This window comes from Procambarus clarkii, chromosome 15 (assembly GCF_040958095.1).
Source record: "Procambarus clarkii isolate CNS0578487 chromosome 15, FALCON_Pclarkii_2.0, whole genome shotgun sequence".
In the NCBI taxonomy this organism is placed as follows: Eukaryota; Metazoa; Arthropoda; class Malacostraca; order Decapoda; family Cambaridae; genus Procambarus; species Procambarus clarkii.
This window is the reverse complement of record NC_091164.1, coordinates 16,867,654-16,889,554: the sequence shown is the minus strand read 5'-3', so window position 1 is coordinate 16,889,554 and position 21,901 is coordinate 16,867,654. Positions and strand designations below refer to the sequence as shown.

At 40.6% G+C, this 21,901-nt stretch overlaps 1 long non-coding RNA gene across 1 annotated transcript in view; it reads right to left on the bottom strand.

Annotated features, from left to right (window-relative positions):
* Positions 1–21,256, bottom strand: part of LOC138365104 (uncharacterized) — a 92,889-nt gene extending 71,633 nt beyond the window's left edge. Inside the window, exons 1-2 of the long non-coding RNA XR_011228645.1 lie at positions 21,208–21,256; positions 6,657–6,780 (exon numbers count right to left, since the gene is read on the bottom strand). This is a non-coding gene — a long non-coding RNA (uncharacterized lncRNA). The remainder of the gene's footprint in view (positions 1–6,656; positions 6,781–21,207) is intronic.
* Positions 21,257–21,901: the final 645 nt, after the last annotated feature.

The window sequence follows — 21,901 nt, the reverse complement described above, 5'->3', positions numbered from 1 at the left end:
TTGGCATCATACCAGATACCTAGAGACTTGGTTAATTTATCTGAAAGATTTTCATATTCACTTCCATACGTCTCTTGTTGTGCACGTTTGCTCCAATAGAGGATAGGATCGGAAAACTTATGTCTGATTCCTATCTTAGTAAGAAAATCAAATACATTTGCTGTTACTCTTAGTAACTTACTCAAGTTAGAATAATTGTGAGGGTTAATAGCTAAGGTATGATGAGGTTCTGGGTCTGTCATGGGAGTAGTGATATTGGTCACTATGACTTGTAGTTTCTGTTTAGGCCACTGACCACTAACAAGCCATGAAGGTCTATTAAACCACATCGAAGACTTGATCAGCTGTTTTAATGATAAACCTCTCGAAAGGTAATCTGCTGAATTGTCCTTCGTAGGAACATGTCTGAATTTATATCCTGCAGATAATTCATGAATTTCCCTAACACGATTGCTGACGTAGGGACTTTTATTATTATTGTTTCTTACCCATTGTAAGACTGCCTCATTGTCTGACCACGCTACGGTCTCACCAAAGTGAATATTATTGAGTGTCTTGGTCAGGCAATGAGCCAATCTTACTTCCACCAGCAATGCAGTCAACTCCATTTGAAGTAAAGATCTCTTTTTGATTGGAGCAACTCTTGCTTCTGATGTGAGTAAAAATGATTGTGCATTATTGACTAAGTAGGCTGCAGCGCCGTACGCTTTGCCAGAGGCATCGCAAAAGACGTGCAAATTTGTGGGTAAGTTTTGTCCTAAAGCATTACGAGGAAATTTCAAAACACCTAATTGATTGAAATCCGTTGTGAATATTTGCCATTTATCTTGCAACTCAATTGGCAACGGATCATCCCATCCCATATTTTTCTGCCAGCATTCCTGCATGAGGAGTTTGCCCCTTATTAAAACAGGACTAAGTACGCCCAAAGGGTCAAATGGTTGACTGACATACAAGAGTAATTTTCTCATGGTGAGGGTTGAATTATTTGTTTGTACTGATTAGACATTCATCTCATCGGTAACTGTGTTCTATTCCACACCCAGAACCTTCAATTGATTAGGTACCCGATAACCAGGAAACTCTTTCTCAATCGTCTTGTTTAATAGTTTATTGTTTGAGGCCCATGATTGTAGTGGCATATTGGCTCCTAGCAACTCACGATTAGCCGCATGGTAGATTTCTACCAATTTAAATTTGTCATTAGTGGTTCCCTGGAAGTTGTCTACATACAAGTTGTCGCTAATTCCAGCTTTATAAGGGCTATTTGACTTCTTCAAATGTGTATCTAATGTTGCTTGAAGTAGAAACGATGAAGAGGTCGCGCCGAATAGCACAGAGGCAAACCTGTAGGTTATGACGTCACTGTTAGGATCCAGTAGGTCCTTAATCCAGAGAAATTTGGTATAATCATGATCCTCCTCTTGTGAGCCTACTCTAAGGAAAGCCTTACTGATATCAGCAGTATAAGCAAAAATACCAGTACAGAATTGTAACAATATGTCATATAACCTTTGTGTTAGGCAAGGTCCCGTTTGGAGACACTCATTCAAGGACACGCTGTTTGCCTTCGCTTTGGCACTACAGTAAAAACGATACGTACTGGTGTCGTCATTGAGTCTTTCATTACAGCGTGATGGGGTAGATAGTGACCTATTTTTCGGTCATCATTATCAACAACTTCAATGAATTTACTGTCGAGTTGTTGTTGAATTAATTGGTGATACATGTTCAATTTATCAGGCTGTTTCTGTAGCTGTATTAATTGAGACTTTAATTGGGAGGCTGCCATGAAATAATTAACTGGAAGTTGTGGATGATTAAACTTCCATGGCAGTCTCACCCGGTATTGCTTGTCTGTATAGACAACTGTGTCCAGATATTGCTGGGAAGTCCACGTATTATCAGGGCTTGGTTTATCAGGGACAATACCTAAAGTGTCTAAATCCCACAGTCGAAATACAGGTGGATCAGACTCATAATCCTCAGATATTTCTCTGAAATGCAGGGGTGACTGTTTCGAGCCTAGTCATGGCACTATTGAATTGTTGGTTGATACAGATTTTTGCTGGAAAAGCACCGGTCCTGTTAGCAATTTGCCTAAAGCAGATGACAACAAATTCATTCTTAGTTGTCGGGTGCATCCTGTTATAAATCTGTAATAGTAGTCAGCACCTATTAGGATACCAACGTGTGTGAGGCAGTCGGTATTTATTTTGTGATCCGCTAGCCTCATGCGGTTACGTCTGAGATATTTTGCAGTGCGAGCTAGTCCTGTGACCTGCAGGTCTGAAGGAAGCTTATATACTACTACCACTTATATTGAATTAGTGGAAGATCCAAGTCTTACTAACTCCTTGACTACTTGGTATTCACGAGGTCCACTGTTAGTCAAAAACCCAGAGATATTCAATTTCACACCTTTGGCAGGTTTTAATTTCAACTGCTCAACTAATTGTTGTGTGATGAAAGTCTTCTGTGATCCTTGATCGAAAAGACCTCTAGTATTGATCCTAGACTTCCTATTAATTAGTTTAAGCTGAGCTGTAGGCAGAGTAGTATTATTGCCTGACTCGTTGCAAGTACATTGATTTCTTGGTGTACTTTGCAGAATTGAACAGTATTACAGTAGAATTCATAGAATCCTCCCGAGGTGTCATAGATTGTGATGATGTCTTTCTACATAAGGCATATTGATGCACACTTTCGTTGCATCATTACTTTTGTACTGCACAACTGTAGATGGACTACACACTTACTGGGGTCATGAGAACCCATGCACTTGGTGCATCTATGTAATTTTGTAGTTGTTTAATCCTGGTATTAAAGTTAGGATAAACATTGCATTTATAAGTTCTTGCTCACAGAACAGACACTTTCTCTCTCTTGCTGAGTTTGTCTTCTTGGCAGTCACTTCAATTACAGTCTCAGAGGGAGATACTGAATATACAGTGAATATATACAGATACCTATGTTACCACCCTTCTTTCCAGTGGATGGAGCAGTTCTAGGCTTGAATTTACTAGACTTGTTTAAAGTCGATTTTGGTTTGACTGAATTGTCAATATTAGGTTGTTTTGACTCAGGTTTAATCTTATCATGAGTTTTCAGCCTGTTGACCGTTATTCTTAACCCCTCGAATATTTGCTCAAGAGTGAGAAACTTGGTTTTATAGTGTGAGCAGATTTCTGCTAAAATATTTTGAGGTAATTTCCACTGTAAAAGTAACTTAATTGAGCATTCGGAAGCTGGTACATCAACTTTAGTACCTAAGGCCTTCACTAGAGACTCTATTTCTAGCCTGATGCTTTGAAGTGAGTCTGGTTGGTTACTTGGTGCATTCAGATCCAGTAACTGATAATATAGGTTAGCTATACTCAACTCTTTGTTGCAATAGTTCAACTTCAGCAGTTTTATAGCGTCTTCATAATTGCTCTCAGTGAGAGCTAGGTTATTTATAACCTATTTAGCCTCCCCTTTGAGAAGACTGTTTAAGTAAGAGAATTTAGAAACCTTATCAAGAGATGGTTTTTTATGTATATGAACTTCAAATGAAGTTCAAAATGTGTCCCAATTTTCTTCATCCAGCCCTGCAAATGTAGGTAAGTCTAAAGTAGGTAGACGAACCTCAGATAATTGTACACTGGATTGAGACACAGTATTATTTGCATTGAATTTGCGTTGACTTAATATATTACATAGTACATTAAGCTTATCTTGAGTGTCATCTTCATACTGAGAAGTTTCTGCTAGAGTTTGATCTATTTCATGAGGATCAGTTTCTGCTGCATTCAGTATGTCAAGATAAGACCTGATTGTAGATCTGACTTGATCAAATTTGAGATCAGCTACTCTCAATGATATTTCTAATTGATGGTAATCAATGGGAGTTGCTTTAGATGAAGCTCCAGATTTATTAATCAGTCTGGGTAAATGACCTTTAAGGCCAATATAGGTTATCCTTAATTGTTCAGGAGTAGCCATGGTGGCTTTAAGTTCAAGTTTCATAGGACTTGAATAGGTATTGCTAATGTAGCTTGGGTACTTGCTCATTAGTTGGCAAGTAAATTGAATATAGCCTAAATTATTCTGGCTAAGTTGCACTCTTCCTCATTCCGGGGTTAAATGCACCTACTTAACAATAAGTAGCTAAGAATTTTGAGTAATACTCGAATGTCACTATTAGAATTTCTCCTGGCTAACTCTTCATTATCACTATTTGATGTAATAGTGAACATTCAGCAGTACCTAAAATTTATATACACAAATAATGAATACACAAAATGATTTATATGTATAAACTCTAATCAGAGCTAGTATAAGGTTTTGCATCCCACCCTGTGGTAGGATCAGCACAATAGTAAATAATGGTACTGGGATCCCACCTGTTGTAGGGTCAGCAAAATAGTTAATAATGGTACTTGGTCCCACCCTGTTACAGGGTCAGCACAATAATGAATAATATACACTACTGACTAGTTCAAGACTAGTTGAAATAATTTCTACTAAAGAAACTACTAAGTTATTTAGTCTACATTTGTGTAAAACTCAGCACAATCACAGCCTAAATTCCTACCTAATAGAGGTTGGCATAAATTAATTAATGGTGCAGTAATGTGAATAGGACAACCCCTTGGTTCCAAGGAGTTGTCATAGCCAAGGGGTGGTAAATGGGGACGAGCTCCCATGACCTATAAAATGCTCCTATATGGCATGCGTCAACAATAGCCTCTGACAACCAAGTCCAACTCCTGGCCTGCACGAGTGGCTTAGTCTTTAAGTCCGGCGGAACTGCTTTTACCGACAGGAGAAGGGGCGAGGGCGTGCCTCTGATGCCTTAAAACCAGCTTCTCCGGGTAGATGGGACTCGATAGCCTGGGAAGGCAGCCCATCTAGGGGAAGGAAAGCCCTGATTTTAAACCTCCGCTGCCTTGCAGCCATACCCCTTTTTTGGGAAAGGCTTCAGGAGTCAACCTCGAGGAAAAATCCGGAGTTGGAGCCCCTAAGGCAGTTCATTGTTGACGTCGACCTCGTTCTGGCAGCTTCTGCGACGTTGCTGGAACCATGTGTATTGGCATTTGCCTTTCTATTGGATAATTTCAGCAGCGTGGAGAGGGGGACCTGCTGCATGGGTAACAGCTTCTCCTCCAGATTTACCTACCCAGGCTTTGCACCCTGTCAGGGCGCAACTCCATAGTCTTCCGAGACTGAAGGATGCCTACTACTACTAATGTGAATAGATATATATATGTGCTGTGTTTTTGGGTTTTTTAGATTTTATAATGTATAAATGTGCACTTGCACATACAGGTGAAAATATAAAATATATATAATTAATTTTGACTTGCTAGCCACAACCTTTTATGATGGTTGATTGTGTTGACCAATTTGTCAACTACATGTGACCTATACTCACCTGTCAGGTGTACACCATCTCTTGCCAGGTTTTGCCTGTATGGTCTGACTGTAAATTGAATGTAAGTGGCATCCAATCATACTCTTTTCTTCAGCCGAAAGTTTATATATTTGGCAGCCTTTGGTAATATTCTGGACTCACTCCCCAACGATTATTATTACTTAGTTGGCGAGGTTCCACTAATGTGAACACTACTGAACTGCTAACAAGTTTAAATGAGGAAATTATTGTTTTAAGGTGATTAATTACCTCAGCTGGGTGTCGAGTAGGATGGATGTCATTACCACCTAGATAAATAATGGTTAGATGGTGAGGCCAATCTAACGCAGGTGTTAATATGGATTTATTATAGAAATTGTGAGCTGTTGCTCCTGGTGGCCTGAAGATTCTTACCTCAGTGTGAGGTATAAGTCTGAGTGTTGTAGGTAACTGACTATGTCCCACTAGTGCTACCCTATACATAAGATATAGACAGCAAATAAATTGGTGTGAGTTAGGCTAACATATGTGGTACACTGCCGGTAGCCACAGATAATGAAATATGGTTAGTCTAGATTACTACGCATGGTAATTAGTAATGGTTAAATTAATTTGGACAGCTTGATTCTCAGATATCTATCAGATTCGAAGAGGACTAAATTTGTTTCATTCTCTGAGAACTGATCTAGAATATTGATGTTAATTTAGATGCATCTGGTTTGAAGAGACCAAATTTGTGTCGTGAAGGAATGCTTACTCTCAATATATTGATATTCAATTAATTGATTTAAATTAATCGAAGGACCACCCTATTTTTACTGAAAAGGGAAACAGATAAATAAACATCAGAAAAGGACTGAAATACCAGTGCCTGTGGATAATGTAACTATTAAAAATTATTCCTTGAATATTAAAGGAGTGTAAATTAAATTACTATTCAAGAAGTAAATTTTCCCTCCTTCTCAAATGGGGGGTTAATGCCAGAAGTAGAGTACTCCCTGTACACTTCATCAAGGCTGGTTCTTCCTCGAATAAATTTAGTAACTCTTACTAAGATATAATAAAATAATCATTTGTGAATTTGGTTAGTAGCAAGAATATATTGGACAATGATTATACGAGAAATTGTTCTCATATAAAATTCATGAGGCTATGAAATTATTCTTGACTTCCTAAATCTCGTAAATTATATATAATCTCAAATTATTATTAGGTTTCATCCGTTCATGAATAAATAATAAATAAATTAAAGTAATTTCACCTGCTTAGCTGTAACAGTGAACGGAGGTGTGATGTCGAGATGGCGTCAACTGGGACTTGTTGGAACACGTGATCCACTAGCGTAGCGTGGGAAATTGTTGCAATCACGGCAGCTCCAACACACGCTGGAAACCCAATAGAGTGTAAAAGTTGTCTACACAAATTAGATTATGCCATTACAGTTCAATGGAAGGAACAAATTAAATTCCTTGCGGACGTACGTGGTGTTTGGGGAGGTATTACGGCGTAACGATGGACTAAGTGCAGAGTACATATATAGAGAGCTCCTATAACAATACTAGAACACCTAACCTGCTGGTTGTCCACCGATGCAATCCTTGAATCACTAATGGAGTAGTTGCACACTTCAAGGCCGATTAATAGCAAGGGCCTAACTCTTAATTGATGAAAGATTCGGCTCTCCCTGGACTAATGGCCGCCACGTTGTCTAAGCGTCGTCCAACCGCATGGCTTGCTGGCGTCCGATTCCTCTCCTCCCTCAACCCCTCTCTCGCGCATGCGCGACATAGTAGAAACAGAAAATTCTTTTCCTTGTAATTACCCTACTTAATACGTCAATGAGAATAGAGTCGCAATTATAGGGAGTTAAATATTGTTTTCATTCTCGCTAATTGCCAATAATTATGAAATGGAGAGAAGTTCTGTTTCCTCCATGACGGTTTGAGATAACAGATAAGCTGTTATTTAGTGATATTTTAGTTGATAACTCGTTGTTATTGAATCACTAATTGTTATATTATCAGGTATTAATTCTTGTAAAGAATACTGATAATGGTTGAGAATATTATTCAATTCTCTGGCATGTTGATAATAATCATGTTTTGCTGGATATTATCTGACGCAATACCGCCCCTCGATGTGGGGAGAATTTTAGTAAATGACTTGCAGATAGGAAAATATCAATTTATATTAGCACTACAGTTAGTAGGGTTAATAGATACTATGCTTAGTATACAATAGTGATGTATTATGATACAATAAAGATGTATCAGTATTGGAACTTTCCAACAGTGGTGGTGGTGGTTAGAGATGTTGGTATATGTGTTCATGGGACGGTGATGGTGGTGAGTGGAGTAGGTGGAGGTGGTTGTGGAGAAGGTTGTGGTGGTGGTGAGTGGAGACGGTGGTGATGATTGTGAAGAGTGGAGAAGATGGTTTTGTTGGTACAGTGTGAAGAATGAGATGGTAGTGGTGAGTGGAGACAGTGGTGGTGATGGTTGTGAGTGGAGACGGTGTTGGTGGTAGTTTTTTATTTTTTTTTATTTTTATTTTTACATGCAAGCATGCGTATAATGTACAAGAAAAACAGAACAAATATAACATAGAACAAAAGTACAAAGCACACATATGTACAAGGACAAAGGAACAAATCAATAGAAGACCAGCCAGAAGGGCTGACCACAAAACAAAAATGCATATACAAACAATACACAATTATAAACACAGTGTAAGACAAACATAAGGGAAAACCCCAGGACAAAATGCACACATAACAAGCCTGCTAACACCTCAAATACATACAGAGAGGCGAGAAACATACAAGAATAAGGACAATAACAATAAAGAAAACAGATCCGCCATAACAAACGGAAGGCAAAACATAACAAAGAGCACACACCAACAGCCTGAAGGGCACACAATATGACAAACAAGCGCACACGACATCCATAACCGAACAAACAAACGCATAGGAACCGCACACCCCCCACGAGCCATACAAAAAAACCCACACAACAAACCGGAGCACGCAGGAACCGGGAAACAATACCCACCCCACCCACTCACATACACACCCCACAACCAGGCAACACAAAATACATAGAAATCACTTGCGAGGAACATCGTGAGAAATGTACTTCTCCGGGAACAGCTCACGAGGATATTTCGACTTGTAAGCTTCCCAGACGAGATCTTCAAGGTCGGTAGGGTTTTTGATCCCCCGCGCTCGAGCGGGTATCATAAACTCGGAACATCTATATCTGGCGGCATCGGCCAATGCCTAAGGTCACTGACGCAAGTCGCATAACGAGGCTGGGGAGTGCCAACCACGCCCTTCGAGGAAGCAGACGACACCGGAGAAGCGGACGAGGGACGCCGAGCCTGCCACGCCTTCGCCATCGAAGCAGGTGTCGGACGCTGAGACGATAGCACTTCCACGGATACCGCAGGAGACACGGAAGGGACTGCAGGAAACGGAAGAGGCGGCAAGACCGCTGCAGAGGAAACGGGTAACGAGGAAGGGGCCACAGAACATCCAGAGCGAGCATCCTTTCTCAACATCACCACCAGGCCACCCCGCTCACCACCAACTACAGCAGGGGAAACCACCGCCCACGAAGAACCGGAGCCATCCGACGCAGGCAACGCACCTGAAGCAGGACCCTCGGACACCGGACCAGAAGTCGAGGCCGAAACGCCGGCACCGGCATCCTCAGGCAAGTGTACCTCCGCCACCACCGTAGTGTGCACCACATCCGGAGCCACCCCACCGTCAACGGAAGGACGACACTCGTCGAATTCGCCAACTTCAGCCCACACAGAAGAACGCCGGGAACGCTTAGGCTCGGGCCGCACATCATCAGACCCGGAGGCAGATTCAGCGACCCGCGCAGCACCAACCGAGAGAATCGACGCACGCCGCAGCACGGCAGCCTCCTCAACCACACGGGGCACCAGGCCAGGCACAGGAGGGAATTCCGGATCCACCTCAGCTCCCAGCACAGCCGGGACAGACGGCGAGGGTGCAGGGACCGGGACAGACACAGCAGAGGAAGAACTGGAAGACGAGGGGTCTGAGCAAACGGCAGGCGGAAGAGGCGCAGGGACATCAGCCGGAGCACTAGGCGAGGACCCAACCTCCGGAAGAGATGCGGCAACAACAGGGGGCGCAACAGGCGGAGCAACAGCTGCTACAGAGGGCACCTCCTCAGCCGAAGAGACGTCCATACCCACCGAATCATCCCCCACAGGAAGGGGCGGAAAATCCTCCTCACTGAAGAGATTCACTGGTGCAACAGGAGGCGCAGAACAGTCAGCAGCCTGATGGCCCAAAAGACCACAACGATAACACGTCCGCGGCTGACGGGCGTAAAACACCCGAACGTTGTACCCCATAAGGCGCACAGAGGACGGAATATCCGCCCGGAGTCTCATGCCCAGGGTGCGAATGTTAGACCTCACACCCTTAAGAGGACTAGAAGACACCACGTTCACTCTCACACTAACAACTGCGCCAAACCGCCCGAAATACCGCCGTAGCAGAGCCTCTGGAAACTCCAAGGGAGCCCCATGCACACTGATGTAAGTAAGTGCACCACTTCTATCCGAGAGGGTGACAGTGCCCGCACCATCCGGCAGGGGCAGTGTCCGCCCCTCGTATCGCCGGAGAAAATCGCGATACGCCGCCTCCTCTGCAAACTTCACAATGGCCCTACGGGCCGTTACCAACTCGACCCCATAAATCGCAAACACAGGGACAGAGAGCAGTTCACAAGCCAGGGCAATCTCCGGGTAACCAGCCCGCACAGAGAACTCTAGTTCCACAGACTGAGCCCGGACGACAGGGGGTAGAGGGACCCCCATCGTAACGCCACGTCAGCACAGGCGAGCAGACACACACCCGCCCCCAACCAGCTGAAACGGGCAAACAACACCAACTGCTGGAGCGCCGATTCAACACGTCTGCCCCGCACCGAAGCTAGGGCCAGACTCCCTTGTTGGTGGTAGTGGTGGTGTTCGGAAACGGTGGTCGTGGTGGTTGTGAGTGGAGTAGGTAGTGGTGGTGGTGGTGGTGGTTAGTGGAAAAGGTGGTTTGTGGTGATTGAAGATGTTGGTGGTGGTTAGAGTAGACGGTAGTATTAGTGGTGTTGAGTGGAAAAGGTGGATGTGGTAGTGGTGAGCGGAGAAGGTTGTGGTGAGTGGAAACGGTGGTGCTGGTGGTGGAGGTGTTTGTGGTGCTACTGAGTGGAGAAGGTGGTGGTTGTGGTGATGATGAGTGGAGTCGGTGGTCGTGGTGGTTGTGTTGAGTGGAGAAGGTGGTGATGGTTATTGGAAACAGGGGTGCTGGTGGTGATGAGTGGAGACGGTCGTGGTATTGATGGTGAGTGGAGAAGGTGTTGATTGTGTTGGTAATGGTGAGAGGAGAAGGTGGTGATGGTGTTGGTGGTGAATGGAAACTGTGGTGGTGGTGGGTGGTGGAGTGTGTTTAGAAGGTGGGGGTGGTGAGTGGAGACGGTGGTGGTATAGGTGGTGAGTGGAGATGGTGATGGTGATGAGTGGTTAATGTGGTGGTGGTAGTCGTGAGTTGAGTAGGTGGTGGTGGTGGTGGTGAGTGGAGACGGGGGTGGTGAGTGGAGAGTGGAGAAGGGCCCAGTCTTTCAACCATTGAGAGATCAGGCCCCGTGTTACTAGCACGTGACCCCTGGAAGCTTCCGCTACTGGCGCAACTTAGCTTTACTAAACTTAGAACTATCATTTATTAACTAACAATTTTTATTTTAACTTTTAATATTACGGCTTTTCATACCTATGCAATATTTTGGGTGGCTTAATCTTTATCAATCTAACTAATATAAACTTTATACTCCAGCAAACAAGTTGATTCCTGTCTAATTGAATTTATATAATAACAACCCCAAAGTTGCAAGGAGTTTATTAGTGGGAAAATTATCTTATTCAGTTCACTTGCTAAATAAAAAAATTAAAAGTACAATTCTACACATTTACTTTATCGAAGTAATATAAAATAAATAATTAAAATATAGTTCCACTTATAAATTTCCCACATGTTTATGGCCATTCAAACCAGAATCTTATGGTTCACAAGTGAACCTGTGAAATCAATATATAATTAATATAGCCAGTCGAAGCAGACAGGTCAAATTAACTCACTAGCCTTGCTTCATCAATTCTCTACAATTTAAGTGCACAAAGCAGTGTTTCTGAAACCAAATAATTGCAGCAGTATTTTTTGCTTCCAACCTCAACATAGGTAAAGAAGGAGTTAAATATGTGCTACTAATAAATTCCGTACATAGAGCGTATCACCTAGCTTCACTTTCAATTATAGCTTCACTTTCGTAGACATTTATCCACTAAAATTAATGGTGTTTTATTTCTGCAGGATGGTAGCAAATAAATTAAAAAATTTCCAACCAATAACTAGTTTAATAACTGAATTATTAATCTAAAATAAAACAAAAAATATAAATTATATTCCACTCTGTCCTATAGCACAATTATATAAACTTGTAGCTATTGCCACCCCGCATTAGGGTACTTTGCCTTGTGGTTACCTTACGATGATTTTGGGTTACTTTGGTTAGGATACAACTACTGACTAGAGTTGTACTAAATAGTGAACCATCTAACCACATTTAATTATTGTGCAGACCCTGATTAGGGTGGGACTACTAACAACATGAGTTGTGTTATACTTATTATATTATCATATTTCCATTAGTATATATAATCTAATATTCCTACTATTCAATCATTATATATTTGAGTGGTGAAAGGTATCTCTGTACCAACCGACGGCGATAATAATGAGCTAACCTAAGGTAATCAATCATTGGCACTAATTATCGCTCAAATGAACCTGCATATAATTATATAAATTTGCTTGTTTATTTTGCCAACCTCGATAATAGGTTGATGGTCACTCACAGAGTGGCAGATGATATTCAACTAAAACCTGTAACCCAGGTAAAATTAAACATTTTGGGGTTCCTGGCTAACACAGGGCTTCAAGTGTACCAGGTGGTACAGCCTCTTTTGTTAAATTTAATTATCACTCCCACACCATAGCGACTGAAAATAACCACACTAGGCTACTATTATCACCTGCTCAGCATTTATGAGCAAATACCCTAATTATTTCAGCTCAGAAATTATGGGCCTAACAAAGCACAATCAGGCAGCTAGTATGACAGACGAAATATCTACTACCAATACGTTGTACTATAGATCCCCTGTGAGTCACAAATGATAAGTGACCAAGTAACTGAACAAATGTGAGCAGTTAGCCCAGTCATCAAATGTGACTCTGAAATTACTTGAAAGCCACATAGAGGTGGCAAAAAAAAAATTTACAAAAGGCTGTTGAGGCAGTAAACAACCATGTTTAAAGCCTCATCGAAGAAAAAAATCATACAGACAGACTAGACAACTTCCTCGGCGAAAAGGCTCAATATGAGGCGGAGGTTCAAGATCATCTAGATAAATTAATATAACTCTTAGAGCAATTAAATATTAACTCTGTGTCCTCAAAATGCTCCAACAACAAATTGAGCATTTAACCTCATCAAATTGAACGTTTAACCTCATCATAGAAGTACATATACCTGCTTTGAAAACTCCAGAATTTTGTGACAGGGATAATAATAACTTTGACCTTTTCTGGAACTAGTTTGATTCATTCGTGAGCTCTAAAGATTCCATTACCAAAACATCTACATTCCATTATTTATGAAGTACCTAGAGAGGAAAAGCAAAGGCAGTTATTGACCATCTGATTCCTAATGATGACGACTACGATACTGCATATAGAGTTGTTAAACTTAATTATTTTAACAAAGTGATTGCTATAGCCAATTTCTACTATAAACTGAGAGCTATGCCTGCACCAGGTAAAACACCTGAGGCTATACAAGTCTTTAGACTCAAAGTTGAGCTTTTAGTCAAAGCTCTTGCTGCTAAGGGTGATGTGCCTTGAGCAGAATGGATGGCAAAATTAGAAATTCCGAGCAAATTACCCAAGGAAATCTTGGAATCTCTCTTCTCTCACTACAGAACAGACATCCTCACCCTAGATGAAATCTTTGCGAGTTTGAAGATGATTGTATATTGTATGAGAGCACATTATAAAATAGTACCCAAACAGGGTTCTTCAACTGACAAGCTTAAGACGACGAAGTGAATGGAGATCAAAAGTACATCAAGTACTGACAATAAACGCAAACAAAACACTTTCACTCCTCATTGGAAGTCAAGTAGCGTGGTGAGTCCCTTGAAGTACAGTGGGTGCAGGACCTTTCCGCAGTGGGTCCCTCGAAGCCAACAGTTACTGGGTCACCCCAAGGTGGTAACTTCAAAAGGTGCTGCAGCTGGCAGACATGTCTGTGCTGCTAGGAGGAGCATTCTATTTAACACTGCAAAAATTATCTTGATCGTGCCACCCGTGTGACGTGACTCAAAAGACTGCAAAAATGCACGAGGTGTCCCAGGTCACACAATACCACACCTGTGAAACCTAATTACATACCTGCAACAGGTGTAATAAGACTCAATACCACTCAGTGCTCTGTGGGAACACCAAAACAAAGTCTCCAAAACCCAAAGTCGAGGAAGATAAAGCTTCCACCACCATATAGTACTGCAAGGTGCGACAGAATTCTGATTAGTGTCCTATCTACAAAGTCCAACAATATTGTGACTTTGCCCACTGCCCAACTGACCATCAAAAACAAAGGACCCGAGATCTATACCCAAGGGTTGCTTGACCAAGGGTCCCAGAAGATTTTTGTCACTCAAAGAGTGGGAGATGATATTCAACTAAAACCTTTAACCCAGGTAAAATTAAACATTTTGGGGTTTCTGGCTAACACAGGGTTTCAAGTGTACCAGGTGGTAGACTTGGTACCACCTATCACAGGTGGTACAACCTCTTGCCCTTTTGAGCAGTTATGTCCATCCAGTACAGGCTATAATGGTGAACAAAATTCTGTCGGACCTAAATTTTCAAGGTCTAGGAGCTACTACTAAATTCCTGAAAGAAAAAGATAATTAAATTGGCAGACAATAAATTATGTTGGCCCACCTCACCAATATTGAAATCCTTGTAGGTGCAGACTACTACCATAAATTCACTACTGGACACACAAAACAACAGCAAATGAACCTGAAATGTCTGCAAGAGGTAAATTACTCATAGGCCCAGTAATGAGTCTGAATAAACCCACACTTGAAGACAACAAATAAATCAATTCAGTGATAGTTTCATAACTAAGCAAAGAGCAGTCATTACTAATGCTCAGAGACATGACTGAGGATTAGCTGGATCCCTCTATCTATAAATTATGGGATCTATCCAAATTAAGCATCGTCCCTGAACAAACTAGTCCAGGCAATGCCTGAACATATGAACAATACCTTGATTCAGTTGTCTAGAAGGAAAAACAATGCTTCCATGGTGGCTTCAGGCTTCCATGGCGGCTGAATCTTCATCAGCTGCCAACAAACCATCTCATGGTACAAAACCAACGAAAGTCTCGAAATTGTACCATGAAAAAATCCATCAACTCGAAAATAAATTCATCGAAGTCGTAAAAAACGACAATCCTAAATAGGGACACTATTTACCTCACAATGCAGTATTGAAAGCCTCAGTTTCTACTCCACCGAGAATAGTCTTTAACTCTAGTGCCATGGGCAAATAGAATAGTGTATTGTTGAATGACTACCTTCAAATTAGCCCTAACTTAACCAAAAGGGTTAATGACATGCAATCAAATTCCAAACAGGAGTTTATGCAAATACGGCCGACATAGGCATGACATTCCAAGAGGAGGACAGAAACTTCAAGTTCCTTTGGATCAAGGATCCCTGTGATTTAATCTCGTACAAATTTGAATTCATCCTATTTGGAGCAGCTACCTCTCCGTTTATGTTTCAGGCTACTTTTGACATGCACTTGAAGTCCAAAAGACCCTACAGACTGAAATTAGAAACAATCTGTATGTTGAGAATTTCCAAGGAACAATTAGCAGTGAAAAGGAACTACTAACAATTTACTGTGAAGCTAATTGAGAGTTCTTGGGAGCCAATGTGTCTATCCAGTTGCGGGCTTCAAATAATGACAATTTAAATCAATTTATTTAATCAGAATTTCCCTACCACCAAGTGTCTCAGAAAATTATTGCATTGGGAGTAGAATCGGAAACATCAACTGATAAACTCAAAATCAAATTGGTGGAATGGAAACCACCAATATAACCATGGGGAAACTGCTTTCCCAAGTAAGCAAAACCTTCAACCCCTTAGGACTATTAAACCCTGTATTAATTAAGGGCAAGTTGTTGATGCAGGAATGCTAGTTGAGAAAATAAGTTGGGATGATCCTCTGACTCCAACACTTCAAGATAAATGGCAGGGGTTAAAGATTTAAATACCCTAAAGTCTATTAAGATCTCTCGAACTATCACTAATCAAGATCAATTAATTCACCTGCACGTGTTTTGCGAGGCCTCAGGGTGTTCTTACGGCTCTGCAACATACCTACTAACTAATGGGAAAACAAATTTATTCACATCTAAAGCCAGAGACACCGTTAAAGGAGTGGTCATTGTGAGAACTGGAATTAACTGCCTTACTAATAGGGGTAAAGCTAGCTCATTATCTGACCAAAACATTGAGCAACATCCATGTTGAACAAACAGTGGTGTGGTCAGATAATGAGGCGGTGTTACAGTGGGTTCACAATAATTATAGCAAAACCCCACATGTTACCAACTACATAAACGAAATTCGAGAATTGTCAGCTGGATACAAACACCGGTATGTACCCACAAAGGAGAACCCATCTGACTATTTCTCCAAAGGTCTGACCTTAAAACAATTATCAAAAGCCGAGATGTGGTTCCATCGGCCTATGGAGCTAGTCAGTGACAAGTGGCCTAAACAAAAGCCACAAGTCATTGTGACCAATTTCACTGCTCCCACTGAGATCCCAGAACCATGCTTGACTTCAGTTATTTATTGCACTCCGTACTCTGATTGTAATAAACTTATTAGAGCCACACAAAGGGTGTTCGATTTCCCACAAAAGCTGGGAATTGAACATAGGTCCCCCTCGTGATCTTAAATACCCAATAAAACAAGCTCAATTACAAAAATATAATGAGGATTATAAAAACCTCTCAACTAAAACCATCAATAATCTGTCTCTCTTTGGATTGTCCCAGACAATATCAACATTCTGCGTTTCGAGGGACGAATTTAGCACAAAAATGTTGCTTATGAAGTTCCTTGATTCCTTGGTTCCTTCCCTGGAATCACTGGATATACAGATTGCTTGTGCTTCATATCCACAAGTATTGCACACTTCATGGTGGAGTACTAGATAACCTTTAAGACAGTAGTACTGTCTTCCTCAGGGTCACCAGACTAGAAAGTCAATACTTAAATCCTGTGTTGTTTGACGAAGATACGATGCACGGATGAATCCTAACCCAGGACCTCCACCACTCCTTAAGGAACCTTCGTCCCGTTCAGATCACTGGGGTGAACATCACAGGATCAATAACCCTAACTGGCATCAGGAACAAAATCCCTGTGAAGGCAAACATCTCCCTTTTCACATGTGCCACCATTCGAGGAGTTCACTTTGAGGTGACTCTCAACATATGTGCTGAATCATTCATCCAGGCCTACCACAGATATGCTACACGTAGATCCTGCCCAAAGTTGATGATCTCGGACAATGGGTTCAACCTGGTTGCAAAGGAAACATGTCAGAAAGAGAGGTCTAGGATCATCCAGTCATTCGCACTGCCCTAAACCAACGGCAGTGCTACTGAAAATTCATTCCACCCAGAGCACCGTGGAACAGAAGTGTCTATGAGAGGATGGTGGAGAGAGTAAAACGCTGTCTAAGGAAAACTCTGCACAATCAAAAATCGATCTCAAACAGCTACAAACCGTTGTCATATAAATTGAGTCTCAAGCCAATAACAGACTGATGTTTTACCTCTCCAACGAAAACTCACAACGTGAGCTGCTACGTCCATCTCATGTGATGTATGGAGGACCTCTCACCCTTGTTATATCTCCAGAAACCTGGAGATCCTTCAGGAGGCGAGATCTTAGTTGAGTCGACCTTCCTAAAACTCTCTCAAGTTTTTAATGCATAATCTAATTTGTAATTGATCCATCTGTTCCCAATGGATCAACATCGTAACTTGGAAAAACAAATTTGCAATTTTCAAAATTATTTAAAATATTTAATGTGACCAATGTCACATATTTTCATTATGTTATCAGAATGCAATCAACTACATGTTAATCTTGACTACATGCTAATCTTAAATGTTAATCTACATCATTTCTTCCAGCGGATTTTTCTGTAAAGTGTAGTTTGGAATAAAATAATATTAACTTTTCCTTACAATCTTATGAACAAAATTCAGTCTAAATAATTTATAACTCCATAACTTTTGACTTCATGTCAAACATTTTGACATGGAGTGTGGTTTGTGTTGTAATAATTGTTGTAGAACAAAGAACTCTACACATAACATGTTAAAATAATAAAATTCGGTCAATAAATAAAAATTTTGAAGGTTCGCAAAGTTGAAATTTTTACATGCAAATAACTTTACTTGAAGTTCACGAGAACAATTTCGCTTGTTCTACTTCATGGATTTTCCTGTAAGTGTCAATCAATGTTGATAGGCATTCATTCTCGAACATGTGAAATTGTACAACAATATCTCTTAAGATGAAAAAAATCACATATTTACTGTATATATTCACATAATTATTATTATTTTGTATATGTACACCATTCCACAAATAAGATTTGATTTCCATGGAATTTATTAGCACTTGTAATGAGGGTTCTGATGAATTGCACTTTATGTGAACATGAATTGTAGTATTGTAGTAATGTGTGTGCTGGGGTTATACAATGTAAATATTTCAAGAACACTATTTGTCTATACATAGGTAATAATAGCTGCCATTGTTTGTGGCACTGTTAGCCATTGAGTGCAATAAGGCAGTATGTGTGGCAGTGTGAGGGAGGAGCGCAAAGGGTGAGAGACACTCCACCCACTATGAACTTGTGCTAATCAAGTATTTTCGTTTCCCCCTAGCCTTTACATAAGTAATAACAGCTGGGATTGTTATGCACTGTTCGTGGTACTGTTAGGTATTGAGTCGCTCTTTGTTACCAAAAGCACAACTTCTGGTACCACCCAAACAAGATACAAGCGAGAGCAGTTCTGGAGTTATTAGTGTTATTTCGGTGTTACACTACCCTTCTATCTCGTCAATCTGGAAAGTACCTTTTGTGTCAAGTTTTCAGAAAGAAAGGCCAGTTAAACTAGTTATTAGCTAGACGTGGTTTAAAAGAATGGACGCCAGCCCTACATGGTAAGAGTCTTGCTCTTAACCAACAATTAAATTTAAAGTGTTTAATATTAATCATCGTGTCGAGAGTAATTAATTGTTCTCCGTTAGCAGGCTGTGATCAAACTATATGGAATTTTTGGGTTACCTTATCCAGTGAAGTGATGCCATAAAGCCTATTATCGACCATTGAAAGACCGGGCCTTTGTGACTAACACGTGTCCCAGGAAGCTTGAGCTACTGGCACAGCTATGCCTTACAACTTAAACTATCATTAATTAACTAACAAACTTCACTTTAAGTACTATAATTTTTTTTTTTTTTTGAGATATATACAAGAGTTGTTACATTCTTGTACAGCCACTAGTACGCGTAGCGTTTCGGGCAGGTCCCTGGAATACGATCCCTGCCGCGAAGAATCGTTGTTACAACCAAGTACACATTTTACTGTTGCGTTAAACAGAGGCTATAGTTAAGGATTTGAGCCCAGTAAATCCTCCCCGGCCAGGATACGAACCCATAACAAAGCGCTCACAGAACGCTAGGCGAGTGTTTTACCACTACACCACGTAGACTGTTTAATTTAAACTGATTTAGATTAAACTGAGACTGCTGATTTAAAACAACAGCTAACAAGTTGATTCTGGTCCAGTTGAATTTATATAACAAAACCTCAAAACTTGTGAGGAATTTATTAGTGGGAAAATTATCTTATACAATCCACTTGCTAAATAAAAAAAATAGTAAAATTCTACACTTTTAATTTATTCAAGTAAAATAAAATAAATAATTGAAATAAAATACCACTGGTAAATATCCCACAACCTACCTAATCTATCCTAACCTAATCTTAACTAGCTTAACTAAGTAAGTAATTCAAGTTATTAATATAATACTGTATATTAATATTAATCGAAATGAACCAATTAGAGTGTGTTTCTTAAATAACGAAAATCACTCTGCTTATTAGGTAAATCAAAGGATGTCTGCTTGTGCAAGGTTGGAGACCAGAGGCATCGGACTAACTTCACACAAATTTCACACATGAAACATGTGCAGTCTGTGATTGTCACCGGCTGTGATTCCCATGTGATTTTCGTGAATTCAATTCAACATCATTGATTGTATTTCCCTTACACTTCTTTATTAGTTTCAGTGCTATGCAATAATGTATCTTCTTGTCAGAGAGAAGCTGGAGAAGAAAGGAAATGGAGAAGAAAGAGGGTGGAGGAAAATGGATTATGAAAATATGTAATAAAGGGGCAGAAAGAGGATGAAGGGGGAAGGAAGGGGAAAAAAGAGAACCGTGTATACTTAGAAAACGCCAGATAGAACATGTAAAGGGAGTTTCCCTCCCAGAACTAATATGGAAAGTGGTATTCCTTATTGGAAATACAATGTTTTTGAATTCCAAAGTAGATATATTTATATATATTATCGCTGGCTATCCCAGAAAAAGCACAGCAGTTGGGCCCATTCTCATCAAAATATTAAGAACAAGATATCAACATAATAAGATATTAACAAATGCACATTGGCTGCTTCTAACTCACTGGACTTATTTTTTTTCCTGATTCTACAATGAAAGAAATGAAAGTACCAGCAAACAGATTGCAGTATAGTTTTCCCAGAAGCTAAAGGCCAACTGGTATTTTTTCTCCTAATATTTATATCATAAATTCAAAACAAAGGTAATTTTTATTAAATATGGTCTTCAACATACATGGACGAAGGAGAAGTTACTAAATAATGACTCAGCTTGCATAGGTGTGAACTAAAGAACTTACAAAATGTTGACCTTTGCAAGTTAAATTGTTAACTGAGAAAATCTTCAGGGCACATCTTGAGTGTTCATCCTTTCACTCATCCCAATAGCCTGCTTTGCCTGATGTCCACACTCACAGTTAATGACTTAATTCAGAGAAGAAAGGTGTCCTTTCTTTGAAGGGAATCATTTGTATAGCAAACACTATAAACTATCTTTAGGCATTTGCTTGTTACTGGCCACTCAAACTTTGGATATGAGGGGTCCAGTATCCACTCAAACCCACTCAAATGTTTTATTATTTTTTAAATATATTACATTGAAATACACTGCTATACCTACTCAGTCAAGTTAGAACATTAACTGGATGATAAGTTAATACGAATAAAATTTTGATTAGTTATCACAAATCAAAATCTAATGTAATTTCCATGAAAAAATGTAGTCAGACATGTACATTGTAATAAAATCTTATTAAATTGACTATCACAACAGATCTGTAGGAATTAAGTGTTCTTATATATCAAGCAGCAAATTTTCAGATATGTTAAATGTTATCTTCTTGTTCATTCACTATGACATTGTTAAGTGAGATTCAGTTGGAGTGTGAATCGATATATGGCACGATGTAACTTACATAGTTGACGAGCTGAAGACTGGAGGCAACCTGCCAGGTAGCAAGTGAGCAACACACTGCCAGGCGCAGTCACATGCTAGCAAGGCTTCTGCTCAACATAAATAATTATTAGTGATCACCCTTGTAGTTTTTTTGCGGAGGATTAATTGACCAGAAGTGCGTGAGTAGTAGTGTGTGTGTGTATTCACCTAGTTGTGCTTGCAGGGGTTGAGCTTTGCTCTTTCGGCCCGCCTCTCAACTGTCAATCAACTGTTTGCTAACTATTTTTTTTCCTCCACACCACACCACACACACACACACCAAGAAGCAGCCCGTGACAGCTGACTAACTCCGAGGTACCTATTTACTGCTAGGTAACAGGGGCATTCAGGGTGAAAGAAACTTTGTCCATTTGTTTCTGCCCGTTGCGGGAATCGAACCCACTCCACAGAATTACGAGCCCTGCACGCTATCCACCAGACTACCAGGCCCCTACAGTGTGTGTGTGTGTGTGTGTGTGTGTGTGTGTGTGTGTGTGTGTGTGTGTGTGTGTGTGTGTGTGTGTGTGTGTGTGTGTGTGTGTGTGCGTGTGTGTGTGTGTATGTGTGTGTGTACTCACCTAGTTGTGTTTGCGGGGGTTGAGCTCTGGCTCTTTGGTCCCGCCTCTCGACCGTCAATCAACAGGTGTACAGATTCCTGAGCATATTGGGCTCTA